Genomic DNA, 21,882 nt, shown 5'->3' with positions numbered 1-21,882 from the left:
AATAGCACACCTTTCTGCAACTCGTTGGGAGACGACCTGGGATTCATACTCCCAGTATTTTAATTTTAATTTTTGTGACAACCCTTCTAAATTGATAAGCGGATTTCTGGTTGGTTAAGAACTATACTTGCAATGCATATCTTATAACAATTCTTAACTCGCCAATTTCTGCCACGTCAATTTTTGGCGCCGTTGCCGGGGATTTGCAATAGAGTGCTAAAGTTATTAATTAGAATTTTTTTATTTTATCTTGCTACTATGAGCTGCTTGTTTCTTTCACTAGATGATGCGTTCACTTCCTGATCCAAGCTTGCCAGTATTCGATCCTGAGATTGAAAGAACTATTTCACGAATAAGGCAAGGTCGGCATCGGTTAGTCCTCTCAGAGGGCGGATCTGAAACGTCATTTGAGGAAGAAATCAGCCCCCGTTCTACTGATTCGGTTAATTTACGTATAGGTGACATGGCAGCACCTAGGAGAGTTACTATCCAGGGGGCTGGAGCCCCTGATTTTACAATGCAATCGTTTCAAGCGCATCACCCAGCAGTGGCTACAGACTTTGAAATAAAGACTGCACTGCTCAATTTGATGCCTAAGTTTCATGGCTTACCTGCTCAAGAGCCTATCAAGCACCTGAGAGATTTTCAACTGGGATACACTTAGAAGAGAATTTTTGGAAAAATTCTTTCCAACTGAAGTTACTGATAAACTGAGGAAAGACATCTCCATGATTGTTCAGGATGAATCTGAGACTCTCTATGAATACTGGGAGCGCTTCAATAATCTTCTAGAAGCTTGCCCCCACCATATGATTGACAAGATAGTGTTACTCGATTACGTCACACAGGGCATGAGGCCCCAAGATAAGACCACATTGAAAAGTGCTAGCAATAAGTCTATGAAAAAGTACAAGACTACTGATGAGGCATGGCAATTGATCAGCGACTTAGCTGAATCTACTCAGAATCACAGGCAGAAACAAGGCCGTTCAAAAGGCGTTGCAGAAGTATCCTCTAGCAGAGAGACTGCTGCTCTAACTCAGAGTATCTGTGAAATGACCAACTTGCTGAAGTAGATGCAATTAAATCAACAATAAGTTCAGCAAGCCCAACCTTCTCCACCACAGCAAAGCCAACAGTTAGTCCCACAGAGAGTTTACGGAATCTGTGCTGATTATAGCCATTATACTGATGAATGTCCGTAGCTCCAGCAGGAAGACAACACCGTGGCAGCCACTCATAACTTCTATGACCGTCCCAACCAAGGGTACAATCAAGGTGGCAATTACAGCCATGGATGGCAAGACAATTCTAACCAGAATTGGAGGGACAACAACAACAGAGGAGGCAGAGACAATCAGGAAAATCAGAGGTAGAATAATAATAACAACAGGCAGTAGAACCAGAACCAGCCTTACAGAGCACCTCACCTGAGGCAATCTCAAGGACCACAGAATACCCAATAGCAGACCTCTCAAATTACTTATCCTTCCTCATCTTCTAATGATGATTTACTACAATCCATTGATTGGAGACAACAGACCATGGAAAATAACCTTTATGCTACACTAAATGGTCTGAACTCTACCCTGCAAGCTCTTGTCTCACAGATTGGATCAATGAATAACTCCAATAACCAGCCCTTGAGCTCCAGTGGAATCCCCTCTCAACCATTACCCAATCCAAAGGGTGGCATTAATGCCATTATCCTAAGGTCCGGAACCACACTGCAGGAGAGGAATCAGGAGGAGCCAAGCCCACCAGAACACGCCTCAGCTGAAGAGGTAGTGGAAATAGAAGATGTTGAAGAGGAAGAGGACATACAGGACATAGCTGAAAAAGAAGAAGTTCAACCACAGGAGGAAGCACCACAGGGCGCCGATACTATAGAAGACACTACTCTCATTCCATTTCCACAACTTGCAAGGAAGCCCAGGAAGCAGCTGGAACTTGATCCCAAAATGGTAGAGATATTCAAAAAGGTTGAGGTAACTGTTCCTCTTTTTGATGTTATTCAACAGGTACCTAAATATGCAAAGTTTCTAAAAGATTTATGTATACATAAAGACAAAATTAATGAATTAGAAACTATTCCTTTAGGTAGTTCTATATCTGCTTTAATGGGAGGTTTACCTGAAAAGTGTAGTGACCCAGGTCCTTGTATGGTTAATTGTACTATTGGTGGTGTGATAATTTCTGACTGCATGTGTGATTTAGGAGCATGTGTGAGTATAATGCCTTTATATATGATATTTTGAGGCTCCCTCCCTTAAAAAGGCCGGCAGCTCGTTTTGTGTTAGCAGATAAAAGCATTATTACAGTGGTTGGAGTTGCTGAAGATGTACTAGTGGGCATTAAGGGGCTCACATTCCCCACTAATTTTTATATCCTGGAGATGCCCCAAAATGACTCAGAGAAGTCATCATCAATCCTACTTGGAAGACCATTCCTGAAGACATCAAAGTTCAAATTGGATGCTTTTTCAGGAACATATTCTTTTGAAATAGATGGCTGATTAGTAAGTTTCAATATGAATGGAGTTATGAAGCATCCTCCAGAGGACCATTCTGTCCTCCAGTGTGACATTATAGATGAAACTGTGGCTGAAGTTCACCAGGAGGAATTTGAAGAGAAGTAGATAGGACAAGGTCCAAGTGTGGGGACATTTTCAGAGGACAATGATAGTGCTTTACCATTGTTGCCATCTCCAGACAACCCAGAGCCTGACCATGATCAGAAGTTAGAATTAAAACCCCTTCCTCCACACCTCAAATATGCTTACCTTGAAGACGAGCAGAAGTTTCCAATTATCATTGCAAGGGAACTCACTTCTCAACAGGAAGAGCAGTTACTTAGTGTGCTGAGGAGGCACAAGAAGGCAATTGGGTGGAGTTTGGCAGATATAGTAGGCATCAACCCTCAAGTATGTGAGCACAGAATATTTTTAGAAGAGGGAGCAAGGCCCGTTCATCAACCCCAGAGAAGACTGAATCCCACTATCTTAGAGGTTGTCAAGAAGGAAGTGACCAGACTACTAGAGGCAGATATCATCTATCCCATCTCAGACAGTGAATGGGTAAGCCCAGTACAAGTGGTGCCAAAGAAGTCTGGAGTCACTACAGTGAAGAATGAGCATGAAGAGCTCATAGCAACCAGAGTACAGAATGCTTGGAGGGTCTGCATTGACTACAGACACCTCAACCAAGCAACCCGTAAGGATCACTATCCTCTTCCATTCATTGATCAAATGCTGGATCGTCTGTCAGGTAAATCACATTATTACTTTTTAGATGGTTATACAGGATATTTCCAGATTCATATAGCTCCTGAGGATCAGGAAAAGACTACTTTTACATGTCCTTTTGGGACTTATGCTTACAAAAGAATTCCCTTTGGCTTGTGCAATGCACCAGCTACCTTCTAAAGGTGCATGATGAGTCTTTTCTCTGATCTTATTGAGGACTGTATGGAAGTTTTTATGGATGATTTTAGTGTTTATAGCGATTCCTTTAGCCTTTGCTTAGATGGATTATCTAGAGTATTAGATAGATGTGTCAGTACAAACTTTGTATTAAATTTTGAAAAATGTCACTTTATGGTTAAACAAGGGATTGTACTAGGACATGTTGTGCCTAATACTGGCATTTCTGTAGATCCAGCAAAGGTGGATGTTATTTCTAGTTTACCTTACCCCTCTTCTGTGAGGGAAGTTCGTTCGTTCCTTGGCCATGCAGGTTTTTACAGGAGATTCATTAAGGACTTCAGTAAGGTAGCACTTCCCTTATCCAGGCTACTGCAGAAGGATATTGAGTTTGAGTTCAGTGAGGATTGCAAACAAGTATTTGATAAGCTGAAGACCGCCCTGACTCAAGCTCCAATTGTGAGAGGACCAGACTGGAGCCAGCCATTTGAAATAATGTGCGACGCCTCCAATCATGCAGTAGGAGCAGCACTGGCTCAGTGTGAAGGTAAGGACCCTTTTGTTATTGCTTATGCGTCTAAAACTTTAGATGCCGCTCAGTCCAATTACACTACTACTGAGAAAGAGCTTCTTGCTATTGTTTTTGCTCTGGATAAATTCTTCTAAGCATCAAAGAGACAAGCTGAAAAGTGAGTCTAAATATTATATATGGGATGACCCATATTTATGGAGATGTGGCGCTGACCAGGTAATTAGACGGTGTGTGCCTCAATCATAATTCCAGTCTATCTTAGAGGCATGTCACTCATCTGAGAGTGGAGGACATTTTGGCCCTCAAAGAACAGCTAGAAAAATTTTGGACTGTGGATTCTGGTGGCCTACACTTTTTAGAGACGCTGCTGAGTTTTGTAAATCTTGTTTCCCATGCCAAAAATTTGGTAATATATCCAAGAGGGATGAGATGTCTCAACAAATTATGCTTTTCTGTGAAATTTTTTATGTTTGGGACATTAACTTCATGGGTCCATTTCCAAATTCTAATGGTTATTTTTATATATTGTTAGCTGTAGATTACGTTTCCAAATAGGTGGAAGCAATTCCTACCCGCACTGATGATGCTAACACTGTTGTTTCCTTTGTGAGAAACCACATTATTTGTCGCTTTGGATCACCACGAGCAATCGTGAGCGATCAAGGCACCCATTTTTGTAACAGGAGACTAACAGGATTAATAAAATAGCACACCTTTCTGCAACTTGTTGGGAGACGACCTGGGATTCATACTCCCAGTATTTTAATTTTAATTTTTGTGACGGCCCTTCTAAATTGATAAGCAGATTTCTGGTTGGTTAAGAACTATACTTGAAACGCATATCTTATAACAATTCTTAACTCACCAATTTTCGCCGCGTCAGAGGCCAACATCAAGCTCGGAGTCTCTGTGAAGCTCTCTAAGAGCTTCACTGTCAAGCTATTGACATTAAAGAAGCGCTTATTGGGAGGCAACCCAATGTTATTTAATTATATTTATTTATTTTCCTTTGCTATTTTATGTTTTATTTAGGTTTATGATCATGTGAAGTCACAAAAACAACAAAAAAATCAAAAACAGAATGAAAAACAGCATTAAAAATAGCACACCCTGGAGGACAGACTTACTGGCATTTAAACGCCAGTAAGGATAGCAGAATGGGCGTTTAACGCCCAGCCTGGCAGCATTCTGGGCGTTAAACGCCAAAATGGGCAGCACTCTGGGCGTTTAACGCCAGAAAGGGCTGTCTGGCACAGGCTGGTGTTAAACACCAGAAATGGGCATCTGGCTGGCGTTTAACGCCAGAAATGGGCAGCAGAGTGGCGTTTAATGCCAGGAAAGGTAGCAGAGCTGGCGTTAAATGCCAGAATTGGCACAGAATGGGCGTTTAAATGCCAGATTGGTGCAGGGACCCAAATTCCTTGACACCTCAGGATCTGTGGACCCCACAGGATCCTCACCTACCCCACTTCTTCTTCTCTCCTCTTCACACCTTTCCATAACACTCTTCCCCATACACCCTTGACCAATCACCTCAATACCTCTTCCACAAACACCATTCACCTATCAAATCTTACCCTCTTCTCCATACTCTCTTCACCACTCACATCCATCCATCATAAAACCCCACCTACCTCACCATTCAAATTCAAACCATTTCCCACCCAAACCCTCCCCTTCATGACCGAACCCCCTCTCTCCTTTACCCTATAAATACCCTTCATTACCACATTCAATTTCACACATCATACACAATACACTCCCTTGGCCTAACCTACACCAACCCTCCATCTCCTTCATTTCTTCTTCTTCTACTCCTTTCTTTCTTCTTTTGCTCGAGGACGAGCAACCATTCTAAGTTTGGTGTGGGAAAAGCTAAAGCTTTTTGTTTTCCATAACAACTAATGGCACCTAAGGCCGGAGAAACCTCTAGAAAAAGGAAAGGGAAGACAATTGCTTTCATCTCCGAGTCATGGGAGATGCAAAGATTCATTTCAAAGGTCCACCAAGACCACTTCTATGAAGTTGTGGCCAAGAAAAAGGTGATCCCCGAGGTCCCCTTTAAGCTCAAAAAGAGTGAATATCCGGAGATCCAACATGAAGTTCAAAGAAGAGGTTGGGAAATCCTCACCAACTCCATTCAACAAGTCGGGATCTTAATGGTTCAAGAGTTCTATGCCAATGCATGAATCACTAAGAACCATGATCAAAGTGTGAACCCGAACCCAAAGAATTGGCTCACAATGGTTCGGGGGAACTACTTGGATTTTAGTCCGGAAAATGTGAGGCTAGCATTCAACTTGCCAATGATGCAAGGAGATCCTAATCCTTTCACTAGAAGGGTCAACTTTGATCAAAGGTTGGACCAAGTCCTTAGGGACATTTGTGTGGAAGGCGCTCAATGGAAGAGAGACTCAAGAGGCAAGCCGGTTCAACTAAGAAGGCTTGACCTTAAACCCATGGCTAGGGGATGGTTGGAGTTCATCCAACGCTCTATCATTTCTACTAGCAATCGGTCTGAAGTTACAATAGACCGGGCTATCATGATCCAAAGTATAATGAATGGAGAGGAAGTAGAAGTTCATGAGATCATATCCTTAGAACTCTACAAGGTGGCGGATAAGCCCTCTACTTTGGCAAGGTTAGCCTTCCCTCATCTCATTTGTCACCTATGCAATTCAGCTGGAATTGTCATAGAGGAAGACATCCTCATTGAAGAGGACAAGCCCATCACTAAGAAAAGGATGGAGCAAATAAGAGAGCCCACTCATGGACCTCAACAAGAGCATGAGGAAATTCCTCATCATGAAATCCCTGAGATGCCTCAAGGGATGTACTTTCCTCCACAAAACTATTGGGAGCAAATTAACACCTCCCTAGGAGAATTAAGTTCCAACATGGGACAGCTAAGGATGGAGCACCAAGAACATTCCATCCTCCTCCATAAAATTAGAGAAGACCAAAGAGCCATGAGGGAGGAACAACAAAGGCAAGGAAGAGACATAGAGGAGCTCAAGCACTCCATAAGATCTTCAAGGGGAAGAACTAGCTGCCATCACTAAGGTGGACCCGTTCTTTAATTTTTTTTGTTCTTATTTTTCTGTTTTTCAAAAATTTTGCTTTATGTCTTATCTATGTTTGTGTCTTTATTACATGATCATTAGTATATAGTGTCTATGCCTTAAAGCTATGAATGTCCTATGAATCCATCACCTTTCTTAAATGAAAAATGTTTTTAATTGCAAAAGAACTAGAAATGCATGATTTTGAATTCTATCTTGAAATTAGTTTAATTATTTTGATGTGGTGGCAATACCTTTTGTTTTCTGAATGAATGCTTGAACAGTGCATATTTTTGAATTTGTTGTTTATGAATATTAAAATTGTTGGCTCTTGAAAGAATAAAGAAAAAGGAGAAATGTTATTTGATAATCTGAAAAATCATAAAATTGATTCTTGAAGCAAGAAAAAGCAGTGAACACAAAAGCTTGCAGAAAAAAAATTGGCAAAAAAAAAGAGAGAAAAAGAAAGAAAAAGAAAAAGCAAGCAGAAAAAGCCAATAACCCTTTAAACCAAAAGGCAAGGGTAAAAAGGATCCAAGGCTTTGAGCATTAATGGATAGGAGGGCCCACAGGAATAAAATTCCGGCTTAAGCGGCTAAACCAAGTTGTCCCTAACCATGTGCTTGTGGCGTGAAGGTGTCAAGTGAAAAGCTTGAGACTGAGCGGTTAAAGTTGTGGTCCAAAGAAAAAAGAGTGTGCTTAAGAGCTTTGGACACCTCTAATTGGGGACTTTAGCAAAGTTGAGTCACAATCTGAAAAGGTTCACCCAGTTATGTGTCTGTGGTATTTATGTATCCGGTGGTAATACTGGAAAACAAAATGCTTAGGGTCACGGCCAAGACTCATAAAGTAGCTGTGTTCAAGAATCAACATGCTGAAATAGGAGAATCAATAACACTATCTAAATTCTGAGTTCCTATAGATGCCAATCATTCTGAACTTCAAAGGATAAAGTGAGATACCAAAACTGTTCAGAAGCAAAAAGGCTACAAGTCCCGCTCATCTAATTGAAACTAATTTTCATTGATAAGTTTGGAATTTATTGTATATTCTCTTCTTTTTATCCTATTTTGTTTTCAGTTGCTTGGGGACAAGCAACAATTTAAGTTTGGTGTTGTGATGAGCGGATAATTTATACCCATTTTGGCATTATTTTTACATAGTTTTTAGTATTATTTAATTACTTTTTATTATATTTTTATTAGTTTTTATTCAAAATAATATTTTTGGACTTTACTATGAGTTTGTGTGTTTTTCTATGATTTCAGGTATTTTCTAGCTAAAATTGAGGGACCTGAGCAAAAATCTAATTCAGAGGCTGAAAAAGGACTGCAGATGCTATTGGATTCTGACCTCCCTGCACTCGAAGTGGATTTTCTGGAGCTACAGAAGCCCAATTGGCGTGCTCTTAATTGCGTTGGAAAGTAGACATCCTGGACTTTCCAGCAATATATAATAGTCTATACTTTGCCCGAGATTTGATAGCCCAAACTGGTGTTCAAAGTCAGCCCAAGGAATTCTAGCGTAAAACGCCCAAACTGGCACCAGAATTGGAGTTAAACGCCCAAACTGGCACCAAAGCTAGCGTTTAACTCTAGAAACAGCCTAAGCACGAAAAAGCTTCAATGCTCAGCCCAGGCACACACCAAGTGGGCCCCAGAAGTGGATTTCTGCACTATCTGCACTTAGTTACTCATTTTCTGTAAACCCTAGCTACTAGTTTAGTATAAAAACTACTTTTAGAGATTTATTTTACGTTCGGAAATTTTATCTTGAGACCCTGATCATTGTACACGTTTGGAGGCTGGCCTCACGGCCATGCCTAAACCTTTTTCACTTATGTATTTTCTACGGTGGAGTTTCTACACCCCATAGATTAAGGTGTGGAGCTCTGCTGTTCTTCATGAATTAATGCAAGTACTATTGTTTTTTTATTCAATTCACGCCTACTTCTTCTCCAAGATATACTCTCGTACTTAATTCAGTTAAGTCAGAATGAAGGGGTGACCCGTGATAATCACCCAATCTTCGTTACTCGCTTAGCCAAGGTCGCGTGCCTAACAACCACAAAGCGATCTACATGATGTTCAACGTAGTCGTTGGACGACAGCTGGAATATATTCTCTTGGGTTTCTAATCTAAGATTAGAACCTTCGTGGTATAGGCTAGAATTATTTGCAGCCATTCCTGGGATCCGGAAAGTCTAAACCTTGTTTGTGGTATTCTGAGTAGGATCCAGGATTCGAAAAGTCTAAACCTTGTCTATGGTATTTCGAGTAGGATCTGGGAGGGGATGAATGTGAAGAGCTTCAAACCTGCGAATGTGGGGCACAAGTGACAGTGTGCAAAAGGACAATAGTTCTATTCCGACGCTAGCGGGAACTGACAGATGATTAGCCCTGTGGTAACAGCGCAGATGGATTTGTTTTCATCCGAGAGGATCATATAGCTTGCCATGGAAGGAGGTAACGCATGGTTGGAAGAAGGCAATAGGAAAGCAGAAGTTCAGAAGCAACAAAGCATCTCCTGACGCTTATCTGAAATTCCCACCAATGAATTACATAAGTATCTCTATTTTATTTTATATTTTATTTATATTTTAATTATCAAAACCTCATAACCATTTGAATCTACCTGACTGAGATTTACAAGGATGACCATAGCTTGCTTCAAGCCGACAATCTCCGTGGGATCGACCCTTACTCACGTAAGGTTTATTACTTGGACGACCCAGTGCACTTGCTGGTTAGTTGTGCGGAGTTGTAAAAAAGAGTTGAGATTAAGATTGTGCGTACCAAGTTTTTTGCGCCATTGTTAAAGATCACAATTTCGTGCACCATGCCTCTTTTTAGTTGATGAACTCTTGTTAATTTTCATTTCCTTTAATGTAATTGATGTCATTTATGTTTCTTAATGTTTAATTGAATTATTATTATTTTCTTGCATTTGGTAGCTTTAGATTTTAATATTTTTACAATTTAATATGCTTTTATTTTATGGACACCAAGTATTTGATAAAATGCTTGGCTTAGTCTTAGAGTAGATTTTGAGCATTCTTGGCTTGGAAAGAGAAATTAGGCAATCTTGAGTCATTAATACCCAACTTGGGTTGGTGATCTAGAGTTGTTAGTTAATATTCTTTCCATTAACATTACTTATGGATTGGGGTAGGCATATTTGACTTTCTTCTGTTGCGAAGATAATGTAACAGGCTTAGCTCTTGGTAATTATTGTATTATGATTAATGACTAAGATAGAAAACCTTGATTCTCAATCCTTGTCATGAATGCCTCTTTAGTATTTGTTCTCTTTGGTTGTTTGCTTTATTTTCTTGTTATTTAAATTCTTTCAATTTAATTTCTTTTCTTATCATCAACCCACCCCCGTATACTCATAACCAATAATTTTTCATTCTATTGTAATTCCTAGGGAGAATGACCTAGGAGTAATACTCTCGGTTATTTTTATTGGGTTGAACTTGTGACAACCAAAATTAAACTTTGATGCGGGTCAATTGTTGGTTTGGAACTATACTTTCAAGAAGCGACTCTCTTATTGAGAAGAAAATTCCGAATCGATGATCGCCTTACATCAAGTTTTTCGACGATCCCCGGCAACGGCGCCAAAAACTTGATGTAAGGTGATCGTCGATTCGGAATTTTCTTCTCAATAAGACAGTCGCTTCGTTGCAAGTATAGTTCCAAACCAACAATTGACCTACATCAAAGTTTAATTTGTTTGTCACAAGTGCAAACCAATAAAAATACCGAGAGTATTAGATCTCGGGTCGTCTCTCAAAGGAATTGCAGTGAGGTATGCATGTTATCGGTGGTGGTTTGCGTATGAGAAGACAAGAATTTTAAATGATAATAAAATAAAGAAAACAACTAAAGATAGCAAACACTAAAGAGGCATTCATGGCAAGGATTGAGAATCAAGGTTTTCAATCCTAGTCATTAATCATAATACAATAATTATCAAGAGCTAAGCCTATTATGTTATCTTCGCATCGGAAGAAAGTCAAATATGCCTAGTTAACCTCAATCCATAAGTAATATCAATGGAAACAAGATTAACTAACAACTCTAGATCACCAATATAAATTGGATATCAATTACTCAAGATTGCCTAATTTCTCTTTTCAAGTCAAGAATGCTCAAAATCTACTCTAAGACTAAGCCAAGCATTTTATCAAATACTTGGTGTGCAATAAAAGAAAAGCATATTAAATTGCAATAATAATAAAATCTAAGGCTACCAAATGTAAGATAACAATAATAACAACTCAAACAAACATCAAAGAAACATAAAATATCAAATTGTATTAAATGAAATTGAAATTAACGATAGTGTTCATAAACTAAAAAGTGGCATAAAAGAGAAATTAACAAGAAGAACTAAAAAAATTAAGGCAACAGAACAAGGAAAGGTAAAAAAAAAAACTAGATGAAAACAAGAATTAAGACCTAAATCTATGAAAAATTAACCTAAATCTACCCTAATTCTAGAGAGAAGAGAGAGCTTCTCTCTCTAGAAAACTATCCTAAGCATGATTCCTAAGCTATCCTAATTGCTCCCCCTTGTTCCTTCTTGAATTTGACTTCAAATACTTCAGAAATGAGTTGAATTTGGGCCTTGATGAGCTCAGAAATCACCAGCCACGATTTCTTTAAGTTGGTCACATGACAAGTGTCACGTGTACGCGGAGGTCACGCGTACGCGTCGCTTGACGAAAGCTCTGGTCACGCGTACGCAGAACTGGACAGATTACCAAAACTTCATTTCTTCAATAATTCTCCATTTTTGCATGCTTTTTCTTCATTTCTTCAACCCAATCTTTACCTTCTAAGCCTGAAATCACTTAACAAACACATCAAGGCATCGAATGGAATTAAAAGAAATTAAATTTAGCAATTTAGGAGCTTAAAAAGGATGTTTTTACTCTTAAGCACAATTTAGGGAGAATTTACAAACCATGCTATTTCATTGAGTAAATATGAGATAAGTTGATAAAAGCTACTAAATTCAACAAAAGATGAACCCTAAAATTGGGGTCTATCAAGTTGATTTGTCCGGACTCTAATAGTGTAAGCTTTAAAGTAGAGGCGCAATCTTCTAGATGTCAATACAAGTGCATAGACTACTTTTTCAGTCTTCTGATAATTAAGTTCGGATCCTTATAGTGCTTTGCTTGTAATATAAATAGGTTATCGCTCCCCTTTTCTTCTTCTCAGACAAGGCCTGTTGCCACGGCTTTATTAGTCATTGCTAGGTAGATCACTAGTTCATTCCTAGCTTTTGGCTTTGTCAAAACTGGAGGCCAGAACAAGTATTCTTTGAATTCTTGAAATGCTTTTTCGCATTCTTCTATCCACCTGTAGCAGTACTTTTCTTTTGCAGGGAAAACAAGGGTAATGACTTGAGGGCTAATCCCGCAAAAAATCGAGAGAGAACTGCAAGCCTCTTGTTTAGCTGTTGTTCTTACTTAAGGCAAGTTAGACTTAACATATTCAAAATAGCAGATCATTTGTCTAGGTTAGCCTCGATCCCTTTCTGAGTGAGCATGAATCTCAAAAACTTCATAGCTTCTACGACAAATGCATATTTGGTTGGATTGAATCTCATGTTGTGCCTTCTAATTGTACAGATACCTTTTGAAGGTTGGACACCAAGGTTGCTTCCTCTCTGATCTTAACAAGCATGTCGTCCACGTGCACTTTGATCAAGGATCCGAAATGTTCATGGAAGACCTTTTTCATTAACCTTTGATAAGTGACCCTTGTATTTTTTTTAATCCAAATGGCATTAGCATATTATAATAATTGGCCTTTAGAGTGATGAATAAGGTCATTTCCTAATCTAGGGCATGCATGGGTATTTGGTTATACCTTGAGTAGGCATCTATGAATCATAAGAATCTGTATCCTGATGCCACATTTACCAAAGTGTCAATTCCAGGAAGGGAATATGGATTATTGGAACATGCTTTGTTTAGGTCGATATAGTTGACATACATCTTCACTTGTTGGCCAACCAAAGCGAGTATTCAACATCCCTATTGAATTCGGCCTCCAAGTGCCTCCACTTAATCTTCTGCTACTCAGGCTTTCTCCTCGCTAAGTTTTCTTCTCCTATATTAAATTGGTTTTGAACCAGGATACATTGACAGCCTGTTGACGATCACTTTAAGTCTTGCGACCAAGGGATGTTGTATTAGTAAGATTTTTCTCTTTAATATCACCTCGTTGTGAGTATAGCCTACCAACAACAAGCCTTGGGGTCAAATTTAGAAGAGGGATTTGGTTGTCACAATTTCAACCCCAATAGAAATAACCGAAGTATTCAAACCTCGGGTCGTCTCACGAAGAATGGGCAAACATGCGCTTCGACATTGGTTAGAAATCCGGGGTTGAGAGTTATGAACATAAAAGTAAATGGAAAACTCAACAAGAAAGTAATCTTAAATGGCAACAAACGAATTCAACTACGTAAGCAAAAACCAAGCAATTCCAATGAGCAAGCAATATTCTACTCAATTCTACCTTAAGCTAAACGAATAACTACTACTAAGATACGTGAAATTGGAAATCGGTTTTCAAATATGAATGCTAAAAAAAACTCTTGGCTAGGCATGGGAATTGGGGTCACAATCCTTGTCCAACACTTCATCTTGACAATTATGAGGAACCAAGCTCATTAAGTCTACTCCCAAGTCTTAAGTACGTGATATCTACCCCTAAACTTGAAGTACGTCAAATGGCCCTAGCCACATCAACCCATAAGTCCCAACCTACCTACTAATTAGATTAGTAGTGGGTTGGCGTCAATGAGTATCAAATTGACCACCTAGGGCTCCCAAATCATCAAATCCATTAGACCCAATGACTCAAGTTTACCCAATTCCCTTGACCTAGGCCAAGAGTGTGAAAAACAAAATGCTAAGTATCTAAACGGATGCATGTAACTAATGCAAAGTCATCTACCTACTTGGTCAAAAGTGAATCCATCCTACAAGAATACATGTGAGCATATAGGGTGAAGATAGTATGCGGTTCACGAGTTCTACCAGATTGAGTATCACTAAAGAGTGCATATGACTTGCTGAAAGAACGCTTGTGAAAGCCGGGAACAAGCATTGAGCATCGAACCCTCACCGGAAGTGTATACGCTCTATTCGCTCAAGTGTCTAGGGTTCGTCACTCAATCTCCTCCTGATCATGCTTTCCAAGATTTGTCTTTCATCTAATCAATCGACACTTACTTAACGCATGCTTACAAGTATCATGAGGTCTTATTCATGGGTTGTAACGGGGCTAGGGTGAAGGTGAGGATGTATATGGCTAAGTGAGTTTAAAATTTGAGTCCTTGATCAACCTCGGATCCCACTAGACACCTAAAACAACCTATACAACTACAATATATTCCTAGCTACCCTTGAATTTCTACCCTTTTGCATACTCATGGCTTCTTTTCAGTCCACCTACTATATGCATTGTTTTTATTACTTTATCTTGGGGTATTATTTTTTTTTATTTTTTTTTATATATGACATTATTATCAACATCCCCTTTTCCTTGGGGTTTCTTAGTGAACTAAAGTGTCAATGCATACGGTGCAATCATTTAACACATGAGTATGTTCCCAAAATCCTAGCGTTTTCAATTACACTACAATTACATGCCTATATATCTACCCGAATTCCCAAAGTATACTCCTCCTGTATGAATAATACACAACCTAACTTACCTAAGCTAATCAAGGATTCAAATTCAGGAACATTCATGGTTTTTTCGCTTAGGGTTGTTGGCATGCTCTGTTTAAGAATAAGAGGGTTTATCAAAGGCTCAAAATTGGTTAGCAATGGTAGATATAAGGGTTAAGGCTATTTGGGAAAAGTGGTTAATGAAACAATGGCCTCAATCACGCAAATGCATTAATACACAAAGCAATGGACATATAGAATTAGACAAATCAAGGATCACATTCATGGAGAGAGATATGCACACAAGAATGGAAATAATGGTTAAAAGATGTAACCATGCAATAGGCTCAAAACTTTCATGCTTGTGTTCTTAACTCAATCACTATATTCCAAAATACATTCTTAAAGCTAGTTTACTGCAAAAAATTTCAAAATTTTGGTAGGTCACCCAGGACACAGTTTCTTGGAGAGAAAGTTATTGCTTTGACCAAGTAATTCTATAAAACTAACTATCATGCAAGGGTATTTACAAGAAATAAACTAACTATGCGTGCCATATACTAACTATATGCAAAACATAACTCCATGGTTATTGAAGAGAAGAGAATGTTACCCATGGAGATCGGTCGAACGACCTCCCCACACTTAGAAATTAGCACGGTCCTCCGTGCTATGAATGATACTTAAGGGATGGTCGGGACTGGAGTCTTCACTATCTCCCCCATCAGAACTTTCATCGCTTGGGTTCGAGGTGGAGGTGAATATCTCGGGCTCCTCCATGCTAGGGGCAACACGACTCAGAAGCTCTTTGAGGTGGGTGTATCGGCGGTGGTTGTGCCGCTTATACCTATCCAGCTTCCGGTGAAGGTCTTCTATCCTTTGATCTGTGGATCTCAGTGGTGGTGAAGATGAGCTTGAGGGACAAAGAAGTGGTGGGACCATGTCGGGGCTTGGTTTGTTCATGGGAAGATATAGGTATTTTCTGCTTGGGACCACATCGCCCTTAGCCGGAACCATGATCTTCTTATCCTTGGCTTCCCAAGAAACACCCGCAGCAGAAACTAAGTCAGATACCAAAGCTGGAAATGGCAGGTTACCTCGGTCGTGGACTTGACTCATTGCTTGCTTGACAAGAAATGGGATGTTCACCGGCTTCTCCATGAGGATACACCAGACAAGCAAAGCAAGGTCCGCTGTGATGGACGACCTGTGAGTGCTAGGTAGCACATAGTGGGAAAGGATCTGCGCCCAGGCTCTAGCTTCCACAGAGAGGAAGCGAGCATCGATACTTTTGGGCCTCATCCGCTGTCTACCATGGATCCAAGATGCTTCAGGCTCAGCGATGACTTGGAGAATTGAGTCCCAATTAAATCTGTACTCCACTCGCTGACGCAAGACTTCTTGGTATCCATCCATGTCAATTGGCACTGGTAAAACATTGAGCACCTGCTGAATAGCCTCTTCTAAAACTGAAACTTGCTTCCGGCGCATATACACCGATCGAAGAGAAGAGAGATGGTAGTTAGTGTAGAATTCTTCCACCCAAGAGAGGTTGATTTCCCTTGGTTTCCTCAAAAGAAACTTCCATCCTCGCTTTTCGATACGGGGTAGAATATAAGGAGCAACCCTATCCGGCAGAGCGAGTAAGTGCTCAGGATGATAGTTCCTTGCCACTATGGAGGGGAACCGAAGTTCACAAAAGCGGTTAGGGAACCTTGATGAGTCTCTTGCCGGTTTGCCCTTGTTATCCTCATCAATAAGAGCGGGTGTCCTTCCGTTCTTTGATAAAGGTTTGGCTCCTATTGAAGAACGTGCCTTAGAATTCGATCTTTGGGGCACCCTTTTTGCGGCCGGTTTCCTCGAAGCTACCTCCTTGCCCTTTTTGGTGGCCATCCTAAAAGGAAAGGGGAGAAAGGAAAACATTAAACCCAAGAAACAATTTGATAAAAACATGCAAGTGATATGTCATGCCCATGATGAATATGAATGCAGGGGTTATATCACTCGGAATGTGATGCAAGAGAAGGTAAGGCATACAAAAGCATGAGAAGAGTAGTCTCAAGCATCCTTAGCAAAAGAAAGTCATGTTCAATTAATATGGGATTGGTAAGTATGACCTTAAGCACATAAATTAGACTCAACGCCTTGAAGAAGAAGCAAGTGAATGAGGAGGGAGCACCAATTTTGAAAGTGTATGACTAAAATGAGCCAAAATGGTAGTTGTGCATTTCCTCGAACACTTGGCGTGCAATAATCAAGCAATGAGCAATTATGAAATACTAAACCAATCTAAAGCCCAAAATAGAACATCAATCACCACATAAACATCACACAATGGTAAAAGAGTGACAAAAGACTTAGTAATGCCATTTAAGTTCAAGTTCAACATCCATGGTTAAACAAAGAAAAGATAGAGAAAAGAAGCAAACAAAAGCAAGAGATATCATTAACAAGCAAAAGAGAAACTAAGTAAGATAGCAAGAAGCATTTAACTAGAAGAAATAACATAAGAAAAGGTAAAAGGGGGGAAAAATCAAACCTTGAAGAGTATGAAAAAGCAAGGTTGAATCTTCTTTTGTGAAGATGAGAGAGGAAGTAAGAGAAGTGTAGCGCCACCGGAAAAGATGGTTGTCCGGTGAGTGGCCGGAGACAAAGGTGGTGGGTTGTGGGAGAAGAAGAAGAGAAGGGAAGTGATGAAGAGAGGGGAAGAGTGAACTAAGAAATAAAAAGAAAGGGGATGTGAGTGAGAAAGGAGTGAAACGGCGCGAAATATTAATCTGATTCGCGCATATGGCGCGCGCGCGCAGGGTGCGCTGGCGCGTCGTGAAGGTGCTGGCTGATGGTGCGTACGCGGCAATGGCGCGCGCGCGCGAGAGGAGTTGTGCCTCAGGCACAAGAGTGGCATAAACCTGGCTCAAGTCTCTGGTTTTTGTACCAGGGTGACCCAGGGAGGCATGCACGCGGACGCGCACTATGCGCGAACGCGTGCTTGTGGTATTTGAGATCTGGTGCGGGCGCGCACTACGCGCAGACGCATTAGTTTCGGCATAAAGTTGGCCCAATTGTGGCACAACTCTCTGGAAAATGTACCAGAGATTCCACACAGCCCCATCGGCGCGCGCGCACTGTGCGCGTGAGCGTCGATGGTCAACTGGCAATGTTGCGCGCAGGCGGCATGTACGCGAACGCGTGGGTGCCTGGCGCGAGTTGGGAACAAAGTTGGCCCAACTCTCGGGTTTTTGGCCTAAAAAGGAGAATTCGCAACCGGCGCGCGCGCGCACTGTGCGCTTGCGCGTCGGTGCTCTTTGTTAAAGAAAAATTTTGTGTTTTCTTTATCTCTTTCATAACCTATCTAAAAGAACATTCTACCTATCTAACAGAACCAACAAAGCTAGCATCCCTAAGCACTCAACCAATCATCAAAAGAGCATAAAAGTCAAAGAACTAAAGATACTACAAGATGGTATAAACAAGGAAGATCTTACCACGGTGGGGTGCCTCCCACCAAGCACTTTTCTTTTACGTCCTTAAGTTGGACGGTCCTCTTCTTAAGCTTCATCTCCACTTGGTGCATCCTCCAATATGTACACCTCTAGTTCCCTTGGAGGTTTGCAACCATGATATTTCTTCACCCTATGCCCATTCACCTTGAAAGTTGCTTCACCTTTGGGATCAAACAATTCCACCACTCCGTACGGCTTCATTTCTTTCACCTTAAAAGGTCCTTCCCACCTAGAACGGAGCTTGCCAGGCATAAATCGGAGCCTTGAGTTGTAGAGGAGGACTTCATCTCCTACTTTAAAGTCCTTCTTCCGAATGTGATGGTCATGGAATGCCTTAGTCTTCTCCTTATAAATTCGGGCATTCTCATATGACTCGTTCCTCAAACACTCAAGCTCTTCTAATTGTAACTTCCTAGCTTCACCCGCCTTGGCCTAATCCATGTTGCACTGCTTTACCGCCCAGTATGCTTGATGCTCAATCTCCACCGGAAGGTGGCATGCCTTGCCATAGACAATCCGAAAGGGATTCATTCCTATCGGAGTCTTGTAGGCTGTTCTATAAGCCCATAGTGCATCTCCTAGCCGGAAGCTCCAATTCTTTCTTTGTGGATTGACCACTTTCTCCAAGATTCTTTTGATTTCCCAGTTGGAAACTTCCGCTTGCCCATTTGTTTGCGGATGATAAGCAGTGGCAACCTTATGCGATACTCCATAGCGCTTGAGCAATGCTTCTACCTTCCTGTTACAAAAGTGGGATCCTTGGTCGCTCACGATTGCTCGTGGCGACCCATAACGGCATACAATGTGATTCCTAATGAAAGAAACAACGGTGTTGGCGTCGTCAAGGCGGGTAGGTACGGCCTCCACCCACTTTGACACGTAGTCAACCGCTAACAGAATGTACAGATGCCCACTAGAGTTAGGAAACGGTCCCATAAAGTCAATGCCCTACACATCAAATATCTCACAGAACAACATAGGTTGTTGAGGCATTTCATCCCTTTGGGATGTGTTTCCTGACTTTTGATACTGATGACAAGATACACATAGCCGGTTAGCATCCTTGAATAAGGTTGGCCACCAGAATCCGCAATCCAACACCTTTTTAGTGGTCCTTTGTGGGCCAAAGTGGCCACCATAGTCGGACGAATGACAAGCTTTCAGAATTGGTTGAAATTCGGATTCCGGGACACATCTTCGGATTACTTGGTCTACACCTCTCTTCCACAAGTGAGGGTCATCCCAAATGTAGTATTTGGAATCACTCCTCAACTTGTCCCTTTGATTTTTCGAAAAGTTGGGAGGGAAGATTTTTGCAACCAAGTAGTTTGCCATTGGGGCGAACCAAAGAAAACTAGCTGACACAGCATGCAAACTTTCCAATGGGAATGAGTCATTGATCGGAAATGGATCAGTTTTTAAATTCTCAATGCGGCTTAAGTGATCCGCAACCAGGTTTTGAGATCCACTCCGGTCCCTAATCTCAATGTCGAATTCTTGCAAAAGCAGAATCCAACGTATGAGTCTAGGCTTTGACTCATTTTTTGTCAATAAATACTTCATAGCTGCATGATCCGTGTATACCACTATCTTTGAACCTAGCAAATAAGATCTGAATTTATCTAAGGCATGAACAATGGCTAAGAGTTCTTTTTCGGTAGTGGTATAGCTGGATTGTGCGGCATCTAGTGTCTTAGAAGAGTAAGCAATGACATAAGGAAGTTTACCCTCACGCTGTGCAAGCGCGGCACCCACAGCATAGTTTGACGCATTGCACATTATCTCAAATGGCAACGTCCAGTTGGGGCCTCGCACAATCGGTGCTATGGTGAGAATTTTCCTCAACTCTTCAAAAGCTTTTACACAGTCACTGTCAAACTCAAAATCCACATCTTTTTGGAGTAGGCGCGACAATGGTAAGGCAATCTTGCTGAAGTCCTTGATAAAGCGTCTGTAAAATCCTGCATGTCCCAAAAACGAGCGGACCTCCCTCACAGATGAGGGGTGAGGCAAAGTAGTGATAACATCGATCTTGGCCGGGTCCACAGAAATGCCTTCATGAGATACTACATGTCCTAACACTATACCTTGTCTTACCATAAAGTGACATTTTTCAAAATTTAAGACAAGGTTGGTGTCAACACATCTAGCTAGGACCTTGGCCAAGCTCTCCAAACAACAATCAAATGAGACACCATAAACGCTGAAATCATCCATAAAAACCTCTAGACAATTCTCCATTAGATCGGAGAAGACACTCATCATGCACCTCTGAAAAGTGGCGGGTGCGTTACATAATCCAAATGGCATCCTTTTATAGGCAAAGGTGCCAAACGGACATGTAAAAATGGTCTTCTCCTGATCTTCAGGAGCAATATGTATCTGAAAATATCCAGTAAATCCATCAAGAAAACAGTAGTGAGATTTACCTGCCAAGCGGTCTAGCATCTGATCGATGAAGGGTAAGGGGTAATGGTCCTTCCGTGTGGCGGCATTCAACATTCTGTAGTCAATACATACTCGCCACGCATTTTGCACTCTTTTAGTGACCATTTCTCCGTCTTCCTTCTTGACCGTTGTGATGCCCGACTTCTTGGGAACAACTTGAACCGGGCTCACCCACTCACTGTCGGAAATAGGGTATATGATATCCGCATCCAGTAGCCGGGTGACCTCTTTCTTCACTACATCAAGGATGGTTGAGTTGAGCCTCCTTTGTGGTTGCCGAACCGGCTTGGCTCCATCTTGGAGAAATATCCTATGCATGCACTTATGCGGGTCAATCCCTACAATATCCGCAAGGCTCCACCCTATCGCTTTCTTGTACTTTCTTAGAACGTCTAGGAGTTTTTTCTCTTCCTCACTTGAGAGCTCACTAGCTATAATAACCGGAAACCCACAGTCTTCTAGGAATGCATATTTCAGATGAGAGGGGAGGGGTTTCAGTTCACTTGCCATCTCAAGATGAGGTTCCTTTTCATCAAGCTCATGGGACTCATTCTTGACAACTTCTTTAAGTTCATCCTCTTGGTCATATATCTCCTCAACGGTGGGGTGGCACGACTTGTCATGATCTTCTTCTTGTACTTCCGCTACCACTTCATCGATTATATCGCATCGGAGCATAGAATGTTCTTTGGGAGGATGTTTCATGGCTTCCTCTAAATTGAACTTGATAGTCTTTCTCCAACTCCAAAGGAATATATACCAGTAAAAGCATCTAGCTTGAATTTGGAGGTTTTGAGGAAAGGTCTACCAAGTAGAACGGAGGATGAGCTTCTACCTTCTGTTGGGGGCATCTCAAGGATGTAAAAGTCAACCGGAAAAATTAAATCCTTAATTGCCACAAGTACATCTTCAGCTATTCCCATTACTGTGATCATACTTTTATCGGCTAAGGCAAATCTCGCCGCTGACTTCTTCAAAGGAGCTAAATTCAACCACGCATAGATGGAAAACGGCATGATGCTAACACAAGCTCCCAGATCACACATACAGTCATGAAAAGTGTATCCACCAATACAACAAGACACTAAGCACGGTCCAGGATCACCACATTTTCTTGGAATAGGTTCCATCAAGGAAGATATCGAACTACCCAAGGATAGTGTCTCCAATTCCCCTATTCTACTCTTGTGTGTACACAAGTCTTTCAAAAATTT

The sequence above is a fragment of the Arachis ipaensis genome, chromosome B06 (genome assembly GCF_000816755.2).
Source record: "Arachis ipaensis cultivar K30076 chromosome B06, Araip1.1, whole genome shotgun sequence".
NCBI lineage: Eukaryota > Viridiplantae > Streptophyta > Magnoliopsida > Fabales > Fabaceae > Arachis > Arachis ipaensis.
The sequence above is the reverse complement of the archived record's forward strand: the minus strand, read 5'-3'. Positions refer to the sequence as shown.